This window comes from Vicugna pacos, chromosome 35, assembly GCF_048564905.1.
Source record: "Vicugna pacos chromosome 35, VicPac4, whole genome shotgun sequence".
Lineage (NCBI taxonomy): Eukaryota > Metazoa > Chordata > Mammalia > Artiodactyla > Camelidae > Vicugna > Vicugna pacos.
Genome location: NC_133021.1, coordinates 14148589 through 14163504, shown reverse-complemented (window position 1 = coordinate 14163504; position 14916 = coordinate 14148589).

The following is a 14916-nucleotide window of genomic DNA, read 5'->3' as shown; positions in this document are numbered from 1 at the left end:
AAGGGACAATTTCTCAGCATTCTTCTGTCCAGTCACCAGTTTCTCTACGAAATATGCACTGGGAAAGAGTGGAGGGACGTGAGGGAGCTGGGGAAAATATATCCATACGCACAGCAGTGAAGGCAGACCAGGAGGTTTCGGCTGCTGTAAGAATGAGTTAACTTTTTTCTTTTTTTGATTTTTGATTGAAGTGTAATTGATTTACAATGTCAGTTTCATGTGTACAGCAAAGCAATTCAGTTATACACACACATACAGTTTTTTTTTCTTTTCAGATTCTTTTCCATCATAGGTTATAACAAAAAATTAAATATAGTTCCCTGTGCTCTACAGCAGGACCTTGTTGTTTATCTATTTTATATATAGTAATGTGTATCTGTTAATCTCAAACTCCTAATTTATCCCTCCCTGCCCTTTCCCCTTTGGTAACCATAGTTTGTTTTCTATGTCCATGAGTCTGTTTTTGGTTTGTAAATAGAATTTGTATCATTTTTTTTTAGATTCCACCTATAAGTGATATCATGTGATATTTGTCTTTGTCTGACTTACTTCACATAATAAGATAATCTCTAGGTCCATCCATGTTGCTGCAAATGACAAAATTTATTCTTTTTATAGCTGAGTAGTATTCCATTGTATAAATATACCACAACTTCCTTATCCAGTCATCTGTCCATGGACACTTAGGTTGTTTCCACATCTTGGCTATTGTAAACTGTGCTGCTGTGAACACTGGGGTGCAGGTATCTTTTTTAATTAGAGTTTTGTTTGGATCTATGTCCAGGAGTGGGATTACTGGATCGTACAGCTAAGTCTATTTTTAGTTTCTTAAGGAACCTCCACACTGTTCTCCAATTTCAAGAAAGAGTTAAAGTTCACTGAGTGCTGCCTCCATCGCAGGACTGTACTGAGCCCTCCTGGGCGTGCTCTTTTTTACTGTTCACACGAAGCCTAATGGGCAAGTCCTTTTACGATGTCCATTTTACAGATGAGAAAGCTGAGGCTTAAAGACACATAGAAAGCAGAAGGGCCAGAATTCAAATTGGTCAGGCAGCCTTCAGATTTGACCCAAACTCCTGACCAAGCTGAGTGTCCAGGGGCCACAGAGAGAACCACAGACATTCATCCACAGACCTGTTTCCCATTAACCAAACTAGATGAAAAATGGTAACTTATCCAACTTGTTATAAATGAGTTGTGTAGTCAAACCAAACACTGGGCACTCCTAACCAGTCACCATCTGTGTCTGCACCTCCCTCTGGGATAATCTCATATGAAGTGGCAGCTGGGGGGCCTCTGGGCTGACAAAGGTTCACCTCTGGCATTTCTCGGGAAAGGCAGAGTCGTAGCCCACCCGAAGCCTGGGGCACAGGGAGGGCACTGTCCCCATGATGCACCACGCAGAGGGTGCCTGGGCAGGTGGACAGGGCTGGGAGGGCTGGGAGGAGGCGGGTGCAGAGTGTTTCTTAAAAGGTGCGATTCCTTTGGGGAGAGTTTGTGCCCTGTGTGAAGGGGGCGCAGGTGTAGTCAGAAGGGCCACTCTAGAAGCTAAAACCTCACTCTGCTCAGAAGGAATGGTCTCCTCTTCTGCACTCTAACAGTAATTAATACTACATCGTCACAGAATATCTTCTTCACAACTGTCTTGTATTATTGTCTTCCACCTTCATCGTTTAATTTCTCGTGTATTATTGACCTGACTTCAAGATTCTGTGATAAGCTCTTTGGGAAATGAAGTTTGAAAATGACTTTTCACCCCTGTCATATCCAACAGAAAACCTCGTCCACATCTATCTGCTGAGAAAACCAGATGCTTGTGTTTATTTTCCGTCCCAGCTTGAAGTAACAAAAAGAATTTAATCTAAGATGTACTGGAGGGACTTAGAGAGTAGTAGAAACAGCATTTTTGGCAGATGGCTGGATAAAGAAGTCATGGTATACACACACACACACACACACACACACACACACACACACACACACACACACAATGGAATACTACTCAGTCATAAAAAAGAATAAAATAATGCCAGTTGCTGCAACATGAATAGACCTGGGGATCGTCATTCTAAAGTGAAGTAAGCCAGAAAGAGAAAGAAAAATACCATATGATACCATTCATATGTGGAATCTAAAAAAAAAAAAGACACAAATGAATTTATTTACAAAACAGAAACAGACTCACAGACATAGAAAATAAATTTATGGTTACCAGGATGGGAAAGGGTGAGAAAGGATAAATTGGGAGGTCAAGATTTGCAGATACTAATATATATGAAATAGATAAACAATAAGTTTCTTCTGTAGAGCCCAGGGAACTATATTCAGTATCTTGTAATGGCCTATAATGAAAAGGAATGTACATATGTGCATGCACGGCTGAAGCATTATGCTGTACACCAGAAATGGACACAACATTGTAAACTGACTATACTCCAATTTAAGAAACAGTTTTTAAAAAGAAAGAGCTTTTACACTGTAACTCCAGATACTTCATTCATGCATCCGTTCATCCATCTGTTGCTCCATTTATTCAATGTTCCTAGAATTATGCCAGCAAGAGGGGTACAAGGAGGAATGAGTGTGTGGTCAGGTTGATTAGGATCTCACAGCGCTGCAGGCTGGACGAGGGGCTGTGGCTGCCAGCATCCAGGGAACACGGACATGCCTGAGGGCCGCAGGTTGCTGGTAATCGCATCCTCACACGCTTGTCTATTGACATTTTAAGTCACCCAATAGATATTTATTGAGCGTCTACTGGAAACTGGGATACATCGTGAATAAGATAAAGACGTTACCCTCACAACGCGTGTAGTCTAGTGAGTGGGACAGACATTTACAAAATAATGCCAGTGATGATTTAATTATAAGTGCAATTTTAAATAAAAGTGCACGTTTGTGTGTAAGTCTACAATGGGGGCAGGAGGTCTAGTCTAGATCCGATCAAAGGTGGGGGCCACAAAAGTATTTCCCATAGAAGTGTCGCTGAATCTGAAACTTACAGGCCCGGGAGGGGCTCACCCAAGGAGAAGGCAGAAAATGGGGAGTTCCAGGGGGAGGCCTGGAGGTGGATAGGGCTTGGCACAAAAGAGATAGTGAAGTAACCCTAGTCAGGAGAGCATGGGTTGGCAGTGAGGGCAGGCCCAGGTGAGGCTGCTGAATGAGACAGGGCTATGGGTCACAGAGGACCTGCTGGGTTTTGCTTTGATTTCCCCTCCAGCATCCAAGCCCTCCTGTCTGGGGCATCTCCCACTCTGCGTGACGTCAGGGTCCCCACAGCTACAGCCTCCTGTCCTGGAGGATGAAGGAGGCAGACCCTCCTTCTCCCACCCCTTGACATCCAAAGCATCATCATGGGACCCACTCACTCGCCCTGCATCACCCTGGTCTCTGGATCTGCAGCGAGGAATGTGAAGTCAAAGGGAGAGTGTGGCGTTTATTCATGGCAGTGGCGTCCTGTGGCATTAAGCATGGTGGCAGTGCTCTCTGGTGCCCTGTCCTTCCCTCTGGCCTCCAGAGACCCCTCTCCAGTCTGCTCACTTCCCAAGCCATCCAGGGACCCTGTGAGTCTGTTCTCATCTTCCCCAAACCTCCCTCTGTCTGCCTCAGTTCATCAGAACTAATTTCTGTTGCTTCTAATCCAGAATCTTGACCAGTGAACGGTGATTAGGAGGTTGGTTTTTAGCTTACGGACGACAGGATTTGAGGGGTTTCGTCGGAGAATGAACTTGAATGTGAACATCACTGACAGTCCTTTCGTTTCCAAGCTACTTCCACACGACTCATTTGGTTTTTATAGAAACCAGAGGGGGAGGTACTATCCTCTCTCCTTTTTGCATCAAAAAGAGAGTGTCATTGGAAGGATCCCATGGGAAACCGTTAATTAAACAATGGCGGAAAAGGCGTCAGAGATGAAGTCCTCTGACCTCGCGTACATCACGTCTCTATTACCCCGGGCAGCGCGGGGAGAGCTGGGGACGTGGGACGCGGGACGTGGGAGAGACTTCATGGGAGAGACTTTCCGTGTCAGAAGCAGTAGGAAACTGTCTAAGTAAACTCACTGTAGACGTCTGGTAGACCCCGGGCTCATCCTCAGCACATTTATGTCAGAGAACAGATCCACGCGAGAAAGAAGGTGGCCCTCCCAGAACCAAGTCTGCCTGGAAACACTTCTAAACCACAAAGGGGCTGCTAGGAATTCACAGGCTCACTAATTCGTGTCGCTTAAGAGACACACACTCGCATTAAAGAAAAGTTTGAAGCCTGGACTCATGAGATGCCAGACAGCAGCAGAAAAGGTACATTCACACAGGGATGGAGCAAGGGGTTCTGTAGCCTGCTGGGAGGCAGCAGAGATTCAGAGATTCAGAGATTCAGAGGCTTTGACTTGAGATGAGGAGATAACACCTCTCTTGCAGGACAGTTGCAAGGATTAAACAATGTAGCCCATGGAATGTTCTCAGCACAAGCCCCGTGTAGAGAAGGTACCCTGTGAGGTTTTTATTACCTTCCTTTGTTCCCAGCGGCACTAGAAGGCAAGTGAGGATTTGTTCCCTGCATCCCGGGATGGATGCGATGGATCAGAGAGGTTAGCACAGAGGATCATGGTCAGATCCAAATCTTTTAGGCAGGGTCTATGGTGAGAGGCTGGAGGAGCACCCAGAGGACATGGAGCAGTCTCTCCCCTCCTTTTCAAGTCCAACCAGGTGGCTGGAATTTTCTTTCTAATCCATTCCCTGGAACCTCAATGACCCATTCAACCTTCAGGGATGTTAGAAGAAAGAGCTTGATGTGTAGCTTGATATAAAACATACAAATGTGAATCCAATTCTTTTATCTTTATTTTTTTTGTAAAAACCAATTGATAAGAGAAGGGTGTTTTGTTTTTTCTTTTTCAGGAAAAGAAACGAATTGTTTGATACATAAAGAGTATTTTTCTTTTCGATGAAAAGCAAATATTTTTCTGAAAGCAAATTTTATTTTCCCAAATATTTGACAAGAGCAAGCTGTAAAATTCTGAAGGAGATTAGTCGGCTGTGCAGATTGACTTTTGAAGTGTAAAATAAACCTTTACTTAACAGATGTCAGGACTGTGACTTTGAGAGATAATGACAGTTTTTATAGTAGGTTGGTGACAGAATTTCTATGGAAAATGAATAAAGTTTTGGTGCCAAGCCTGGGAAAAAATGACAACATGATTATTAACAATTGACTGAATTGAGGAAAGCAAAAAATAAGTGTTTTAATTTGTTTGAGGAGACAGCACAAATTGCTCCGTAAATATCAGTAAAATACTTTTAACAAAAGGATGGGCTGTTCCTTCAGGTGAGAATGAGCGTGACTCAAAGGCCCCACCCCCTCCAAAGTCACTGTGAATGAAGTTAATGGGAAATCATTTCAAAGGCCTCAGACAGGGATCAGACCGCCACAGATCACTTTTTAATAACTCTGTGCAGACACTGCCCCTCGAATAGCAAGGCTGACAAACACATTCCAACCAGACGATGTAGGGTCATTCAGTAGAACTGAAATTTTAGGCAGAATCAAATAGCCCTGGGCCCCATGCTAGTCTCCTGCAAGCTTCCCCTCCATTCAACTTGCCCTCCACTGAGCAACTTAAGTCCTCCTCATCTGCAAAGCCCTCTTGGATTCCGTGCTCCCCAGGCAGCTGGCTCTTCCTGCATATGGGGCCCCTGGTATCACCTGCAGCACTGGGCACTGGTCCACTGCAGCCTGGTTGAGCTAGAATCCCCAGGCCTTGAGTTCCACTCTTGGTGACTCTCCCATCACTCTGTGGTGCTTCCCGGGAGATGACACACAGGGGATACCTACTTCACGAAGCCATCTTGTTCTTTTCTGGAAAGGTGAGCTTGGGGAACAAAACAGATGATTCCAGAATATTCACCCTGCAGGCCAGCATCAAGACCGAAGGTCCAGCGCCTCCCTTCACGTTCAGGGACTGAATTGAAGGTTGAAATGTTTGGCTTAAAATCAACCAGCTTGCAATCTGATTGCTATTTGTTCCTTTTGTTCTTTGTTTATTTCTCTTCCTTTCCTGAAATCTCTAGGTTTAATTAGGCTATTATAATTCAGTTTCACCTCCTCTATTGAATTATTTCACCTCTTTAAACTAATTGCTAGTGCTTGTCTTAGGATTTATGATGTAAATTTTAAGGAATTTGTGTCCAATTTGAAATCAGTTTTACTGCTTTACGTGTTGACTACACATCTTATAATGATATATTTCAATTCCTCACTCCCATCCCATGTCAAAGCACTCTTTTCCCCATATTTTCTTCTAGGAGTTTTATGGTTTCAGATCTCACACTAAATATTTAATACATTTCAGGTTAATTCTTGTGAGTGGTGTAAGATGGGGGCCAATTTCACTCTTTTGCCTGTGATTATCCGGTCTTCCCAGCACCACTTATTGAAATCACGATGTTTCCCCACTGGGTGTTCTTGGCTCCCTTGTCGAGTGTTAGCTGACCACAAACACACAGGCTCATTTCTGAGTGCTCTGTCTGTCCCTTTGGCTTACATGTCTGTTGTCACGCCAGCACCATGTTGTTCCGATTTCTATGGCTTTGTAAAGTTGGGAATCAGAAAGTGCAATGCCCCCGGCTTTGTTCCTCTTTCTCCAGATTGCTTTGGTTATTTGGTGTCTTTTGTGATTCTTTAAGAATTATAGGATTGTTTTTTTCTATTTCTGTGAAAAATGCCACTAGAATTTTGATAGGAACTTCACTGAATCTATAGATGGCTATGAGTCATATGGATATTTTAACAATAATGATTCCTTTGATCCACAAACTTGGGATATCTCCATTTATTTATGTCTTCTTCAGTTTCTTTCATCAATGTTCTGTGTACACTGATTTTTCACCTCCTTGGCTAAATTTATTCCTAGGTACTTTGTTTTTGATGTTACTGTAAATAGGATTGTTTTTTAAATTTCTCTTTCAGATATTTACCTTTAGTATATTTTTGTATGTTGATTTCGTATTCTGCAACTTTACTGAATTCATCCATCCATTCTAACAGCTTTTTGGTGGAGACTTTAGGGTTTTCTGCATATAAAATGATGTCATCTGCAAACAGAGACAGTTTTACTTCCTGTCCAACTCGTATGCCTTTTGCATTTTTTCTTGTCTGATTGCTCTGGCTAAGACTATCAGCACTGTGTTGAATAGGAGTGGTGAGAGTGGGCACTCTTGTCCCTGATCGCAGAGGAAAAGCTTCCCATTTTTCACTGTTGAGCGTGATGTTGATGATGAGTTTGTCACATACGGTCTTTATTATGTTAAGGTGTGTTAATTCTGTACTATTCATTGAGACCTTTTGTCATGAAAGTGTGTTGAATTTTGTCAAGTTCTTTTCCCGTATTACTGAGACAATCAAATAATTTTCACCCTTTATTCTGTTAATATGATGTGTCACATTCATTGATTTGTGTATGTTGAAGAAATCTCGCATCCCAGGGATGAACCGCACTTGATCATGGTGTATCATTGTTTTCACGTCTGCTTAACTTGGTTTCCTAGAACTTTGTTGAGAATTTTTGCGTCTATATCCATCAAGGATATTTGCCTATTATTTCTTTCCTTGTAATGTCCTTATCTGGCTTTGATATCAGAATAATGCTGGCCTGATAAAATGAGCTTGGGAGTAATCTGTCATCTTCAATTTTGGGGAAGCATTTGAGAAAGACTGGCACTAATTCTCCTTTTCGTGTTTTATGAAATTCATTAGTGAAACCACCTAGTCCCAGGCTTTTCTGGGAGGGTTTTGATTTCTGATTCAATCTCCCTGTTCACCAGTCTGTTCAAATTCTGTTTCTTCATGATTCAGTCTTGGTTGGTTGTATATTTCTAAGAACTTGTCCATATCTCCCAGATTATCCAATTTGTTAGAGTATATAATTGATCATTCTAGGCATTTAGTATAAGGCTTTGTGTTAATATAGTCAGGAGGCGGGCTGGGTGGGAAGTTCATTGTCGTGTAATTATCCTCAGGGCACCGTGGTCTCAAATTCCTTTAGTAATACCTCGTGTGCAGGGTAGGGCTAATTTGCCTGTGATTTTTTTTCCCTCAATGTCTAGTCCCCACTTGGCTTTGAGTCTTTTTTTTTAACTCTTCCTCGGAGAGACTCTGGCTCAGCTCTATATTACTTTTTCTCAGCACTTGTTGGCGTGGCGGTGGAGCCCGGGGTGGGGGAGGGCGTGGCGGGGGAGCAGGGGGCGGGAGGGGGGCGTGGCTTTAAGATTCTCAGCACTTGTTGGCCTGGCGGCGGAGCAGGGGGGAAGGGCAGGGCTCTAAGATTCAAAAGCAGGACAGGTTAGGGGCAAAAACAGAAAACCGCTCAGCCTCAGCGTTCCCCGAGGCTCCTGCCTGCCCCATGCGAGCATTTGGTTTTTCATCTCTCTGTGTTGCATCATTTACGTTTATTGATACCCTTTGGGTTCTTCCTTGGGAACGCGTGCTTAGGATATAGAATAAAGAACCTGCCCGGGAGAACTTCTCACTTGGGGGTGGTAATAAGGCCGCTTCTCAATTGTCATTTCCATCCAAAGTAATTAGTGTAAAGACTGGTACCCGTCAGCCTGCCTCCCTCGCTCCGGCCCTCCCTCCCTCTGCTTTCCTTTCTTCCTCCTTCCTTCTTTTCTGCATCCCTCTTTTCTATTCCTTCTTCAACAAAGATTTACGAACAGATGACTAGGTTCTTGGGAGCCCCAAAGACTAATACCATTTGGGGGTATCCTAGTCTTCTAAACTCTCAGCTTTATCTTCACCACCACAGCAGGGATAAACTTTCCCCAGAATCTATCATCTTTCAAGGAGCAAAAATAATAACAGATGTATAATTGTATGTCTTCTGGTCTGTGGCCTAACCGATCAAAAGAAAGCATTTTGATGACTTGCCAAGGAATCTCAGTGAACAACCAGATAAACAGTTTGTATCACTGAAGAGGACTCTTGAGGGGGGGGTCTACCCAAGAGGAACGAAGAGTTCAGAGATTTTCTACTGGGTCAGGGACGCCCCCTTGTTTAGATACACTCTGTGGCTCTATTTTACCTTTTTCCTGGCAGAGATTTCCAGTTTTCATGTGTTTGAAAACATCTCAGGATGAATCTAATTGACTAAGACATGGTGTAAAATTTGTAAGAACAATATTAATTTGTAGGCTTGGGGAAACACATGGGATGGCATTCCTTTTCTTTATTCTGCTTCTGTAGTTTTTGCACTGATTATTATCTCAAAGTAATGTACAGTGTAGAGGCAGAGGTGTAGAAACATTCTGGTACTTTCTCGTGTAAGAGATTCCTTTCTTCATTTTAATAGTGCTTTTTACTCTACTAATTATACTTGAATACAGGCTCACTGTAAAAAAACAAAAAACAAAAAACAAAAAACCCCACACACTCCATGCGTAGAGTAAAAAGTTTATCTTGGTTTCCTCTCTCAGTTCCAATGGATTCCTTTAAGATATACATATTTTATTTGAGTCCAGTTAATTGTTTTTTAATGTGTTGAAAACACCTCTAGGTACATGAAGGACTTCTAAAAATGAAATAACAACGAGGTTTACAACTTCCAGGAACTTGGAGATCCCTGCCCCGTACTCTCCGAGTTTGGTCCTGTTGAATACTCATTTTAAGGTGTCATCTTGACATTCAAGAAAATGATATATAAAATCATATAAGCCACCATGAAACTTTCCTTGTTCATAAAACATTGATCTGCCTGGATCTTCTGATTCCAAATTCAGTGTTTTCACTTTGTACCAAAGCAACTTATCTCCACTCCTGTACTTTTTTCAAGATCTCTAACATTCTTTTTTACTTTAAAATTCTATGATTACTGGCTGATGGAGTATAAAACTTAGGGTTTTGTTTTGTTTTTTTTTTGAAGATACAGACTTTATTATTTTCTGTCCATTTGGGGGCTATGTTCTCATTAGTGTAGTAATCTGTACCATTCTGGGGACAAGTTATTGTATTGTGCACACACCAGGTAGGTAAAGGGTGGGTGAGTAATTTCTTTACATCTAAACTCCACCGTGTGAGCAAGAGATTGTGCTGAGTCGGTGCATGGGGCACACAGAGGAGTATTTCCAGCTGTCTCTCCACAAACGAGGCATGAGAAGGAAAACAGACTCACGCTGGCCTTTGGGAGTTAATTCCTGGCTGCGTAGGAATATGAGGTAGAGGCGGCCCCAACCCTTTCCCTCTAGTTCATGCATGTATGTGCAGATGAGAGAGAACAGGGCCAGGCTCTAAGACCAAACCCGCGAGAGCCGCTGCTCATCCTCCCAGCCACATCCCTTTGCAATCTCACGATCATGAAGTGTTTCCTAACGACTCCTCCTCGTTGCTGTCTTCTGAGGGACTCACTGTGGGCAGGGGGTGCGGGCTGCCCTGTAGGTGCCAGGGTGGTGTCTCTCCTGATCTGGTCTCTGCTTGCTGCAGTGCTAGGGCTTCTGAGATCATTCAAGTGACAGCAGATAGTAAATAAAATGATAGTAATTTTTTTAAAGTTCTGCTCAACTGAGGATTCTACGCCATAATCCTTTCAGTGGATTTAGAATCCAGGTTATGAGCAGGGATGTGGGGTTTGTCACTGATGAAATTTTCCTGTAAAATGAAATATGTAATTGGAGGTCAAGCACGTTATAGTTTATTACTGATTTTACTCTTAAATTGACAACACTGTCAATAACTAATGACCCGATTTGCATTCTTTTGTGGGAGTAAGCAGAGAGTCAAGATGGAGGAGACAGAGACATTGTCTTTCTCAGTCCTGTATTTCATGGAAAGTATAAAACTGCTGTTGGTGAAACAGGTGACTCTTTTAGACACTGGTCCTACATACACAAACCCACGGCAAATGTTTCAATTCAATAAGGCCACTTATTAGATGTCATGAAAATAATGAAAGGAAAAAGATGAGCTGGTTTAAATCATAAGTAATGAAAGGTAAAACGTCAGCTGACTTAAAATTTTTTTCCTTAACGAGTTTGTGTGATTAGAAGCAGACATGGTCTCTCTCTCTACTAACTTTTTCAAAAGTCAAAGTGTCGCATCTTCTATTTTTTTTTAAATTTTGAGGAGTGAAAATCTATACAATTTCAACTTTGTAATTGGTCAAATAAAGACCAGAAAATCCACTTAGTTTAAACTAAAAATACACATTGATTAAAATATGAAGTTAGGGATTAACTTTGCTTTGATACGTGTGAGTTAATTTATCCCTTTGTCAGGGATTTTGTTTTTAAACCATCTTCATTGTGGAAATATACCAAAAGATCCTGGGGACTATGTATTTAGATATCAAATAGATGGTTATTCCCACAACTTCCTAAGATTTTTTTTTTAACTTGGAGAAATATGAAAGCTAAGATATAAGGTGTGGGCATATGTGAGAGAAAGGAGGCCTAGAATAAAAGGGAAAAGAAAAAAGAAATAAAAACAGAAGCAGAAATAAGAAAAAGTATTTAATACTGTACATGTAAAAAAGAAATAAGGTTGATAACTGGGGAAAAAATCACCAAGTTACACCAGAATTAGAATACACTCGTGCCATTAATGGCAACAACGTAAAAGCTTTCTGAGATGCTAATGTTGTCAAGTTGGAGGTTAAATTCTACTCAGAAACAAACATAAGAAGGCAGCATTTTCAAGAAGTTCTGTGCAACCTAGTTCTGGCACTGTAGCCTTAGAAAGAAATGTGAAATTAGCAGCGCCTGCCGTGGCTTCCAGCCTTGCAAATGGTTAAAAATGTTTCTGAAGGAAAACCACCCGGGGAACCAACAGGGTCACCAGCCTGAGGCGCTGTGCTGGCTCCGCCCCCGCGGCCCACCCGTTCCCCGGCTCTGTCACCTCCACAAATGAGCACCACGGTTCTCCAGCCCCCAGTACATCTGTTGTACACGCTTTGGATCAGAGCGTGGAGATGGGGACACGTGCCACCCGCTCTGTGCCCTCGCTGCTCCGCCAACTGTTCGCAGCCGCGTGGCATGCTGTCTCCTCTCCCAGTGTTCGAGTGCCTGCGTTTCTGGCAGGGAGCTGACAGGTAAAGAGGATCATCTTCCTGCCAGAATCCTCCCCACAGGGCAAGAAGCTACTTGCCATTCTTTAGAGATAAACAGAGAACATAAAGAAAAACACGGGAATAGGGAAAATGTGTCATCGCCCTAGACGCCTGGAAACGAACCAGGGCCACCTCATCTGCCCAGACAGAAAGAGCACCAGCCATCCCTCCATCCACTCAGCAGACGTGCACTGACCCGGCCATGCAGAGCTGATGCTGAGGCAGACAGGTATCAACAGAAAGAAAGGATATTAGGGTCCAATGAATAGGCAGCAAGTAAATGATGAGTTTCATTATGTTACATTGTTGTACTGAAGTGCCTAAACCACATGCCTCATTTTCACAAATCTGATATTCCCCTGTTGCTCCCAGGGATGAGTATTTCAGCATAAACATGACAGAACATTTTACTCACGACATAGGGAACAGAGGAGAAATGGGGATAGGAAAAAAGTTCACATTTCTTAGGCCATGGCACCAAGTCGGGGTGAAGGGCAGCAGCAGGTGGGCTGAGATGAGGGGAGGGCTTTGGCAGAAGTGGGGACACAGCCTTGAAGAAAGCAGACCTGCCCCTACCTGTTCGCAGGGTCAGTAAAACAGCTTCTCTCGGGGCGAGATCAAGGTCCTACCTGGCACTGATCGCTCATGGTGCAGGTCCTACTTGCCTACTGACACCCAGTTTGATGATCTGCACCTGAGCTGAGTTTGGACTAACTTGGAGCAACGGAAGTGGAAGAGAACATATACCTTCCCATAGGCAATCTGTTTATTTGATGGATGACACCCAGATGGAATGACTTGCTCTCGGTGACAAAGCAGATGAGGGGGACGAACAGCTGATATTTAGAATGTAGATTTCCTGAAGACCAGCCTCTTCCCAAAGGGCTCCTTCAGAGGCGTCTTCAGAAAACGTGACCCAACACCCTCTGCCAGTCTGGGATGAAGGCTGGCAAAGATATAAGCATTTAGGTGTGTTGTCTAAGAAATGATTGTCTTGGAATCCCAATAACATGAAGGCCCTTCTTTTCCTTGTTTGTTAGCTTAGCTCGCATCCAGAATGGGCTGGAGCTGTTGTCCCACTCGCTCAAGCCGATTATTGGCTTTCCAGCAGGTGTGCAAGTCAGATGGCATCACATGGAAGCCGGTATCAGCCCGCCCTGCGGGGAGGGTCTACGCCCCGGTCTACACTGTGAAATCCACGTTGAGGAGCTGGTTGTCCAATATTTGCCAGCGCAGCACAGATGACATCAGTTGCTGAGTTTATAATTGGATGAACTATGCATTTGCATCCATTTCGAACATTCACTCGATAGACCAACTCTCTCCAGCAGCAGCACAATCAGAACAGAATAATCACACTTAATAAACACTAAACAACACGAGCTGTGGTATTCTTTTCTCTCCGTGACTCACTGCAAACATCCTGTGACTTGCCCACTTGCCTAACAAAAAAATGACACAAGTCAGCACTACGTGGAGGGCTTGGTCTTTGAGGCTTACGTGCCTTCTCAGTATCTGGATGCTGTAAACAGCTAGAGTTAGGACATTTAGGGTCATAAATGTTCATCTCAGTGTTAGCTCCTTGCCTTCCCACAAGTCTGAACCTACAGACCATTCCAGGATTGAAAACATAATTCCTTATGGGAAGAAAAAATCCACAAACTCCTTCCCGCATGCACCTGCCCCAGTGCTGGGAAATAAGCCACCCCAGAGAGGCTCACACCCTGCTTACACGGAAAGTTTCTAGTCTTCCCTGCTTTCTTAAAATCGCTCTGTGGTGTAATTTTTGGTTTATAGTCACAGATGCCAACTGCATCTGCTAAGTCAGACGATCTGGTCATTTTCTTCTTCACAGAAGGAACAAACAAGTTGAATTCACCATGAAATAGTAGCTCGAAGGCAAATACTAGGTAGTGGTGGGTGGGTTTTTAAGTCTCAATGCTTTTTCCTATTTGATTTACTTAATTGAGCTAATGGGTTCTATGATCGGCTGAATAGCCCGGTAGCTAAAGTCATCATTAGCTATTTTCTTGGCTAACCCAATAATGACCCTTAAATTGTCTCCAGTATTTCCAATTACCTTTGAAAACATGTGGAATGTTAGAAGCCCTAATAGGAAACATATATGATATGATGTTTATAGGAAATCTGCTAGGAACACTAGTAGTTTTCACAAAATCCTCTTACGTGTCAAGAGGAGATGGTGAAACAATTGATGAAACAAAAACAAAGAAGGATCTGAAGAGAGGATTTTTGTCTTGAGAAATACTGGAATCAAAGGGTACTGGAATGGTTTAGAAATCCTTTAGTCCAATCGTTTCATTTTATGGTTGAGAAAACCAAAGCTGGAGATGATAATTACCTTACAAAGATAACATAGCTCAAGAGTGGCAGCCAAAATTGGGGCCCATTTTTTTTTCTTTTAAAAGGTCTATTTCTTGTAATAGTCTATTAAAAATATGCTTTACCTCCCAGGCATTTAAACTTCAAATTCCAAATGGTTTAAGCTTCTCTTTCTTTCTTCTTTCTCTCTTTTCCTCCCTCCCTCCCCTCTTTCACATAAATATTAATTACAACTCACCTGCAATATTACTTTCAAACACTGAGCTAGCTGCTAGGGACGGAGTGGAACAACAGAACATGCGCATGAGCAGAACATGGTTTCCGGCCTCAGTGTGCAGCTGCTACAGCTGCTGCGCTGCATCACGGGTGACACAAAGTGGGCAGTTCTGCACTGGAGTCACCAGTCTGGGGTCCTCATCTTGGGGTTTTATCATTTTTTCTGAGTGTAGTAAAATTCGAGGAAAACGATTTTTGTTAAGCGA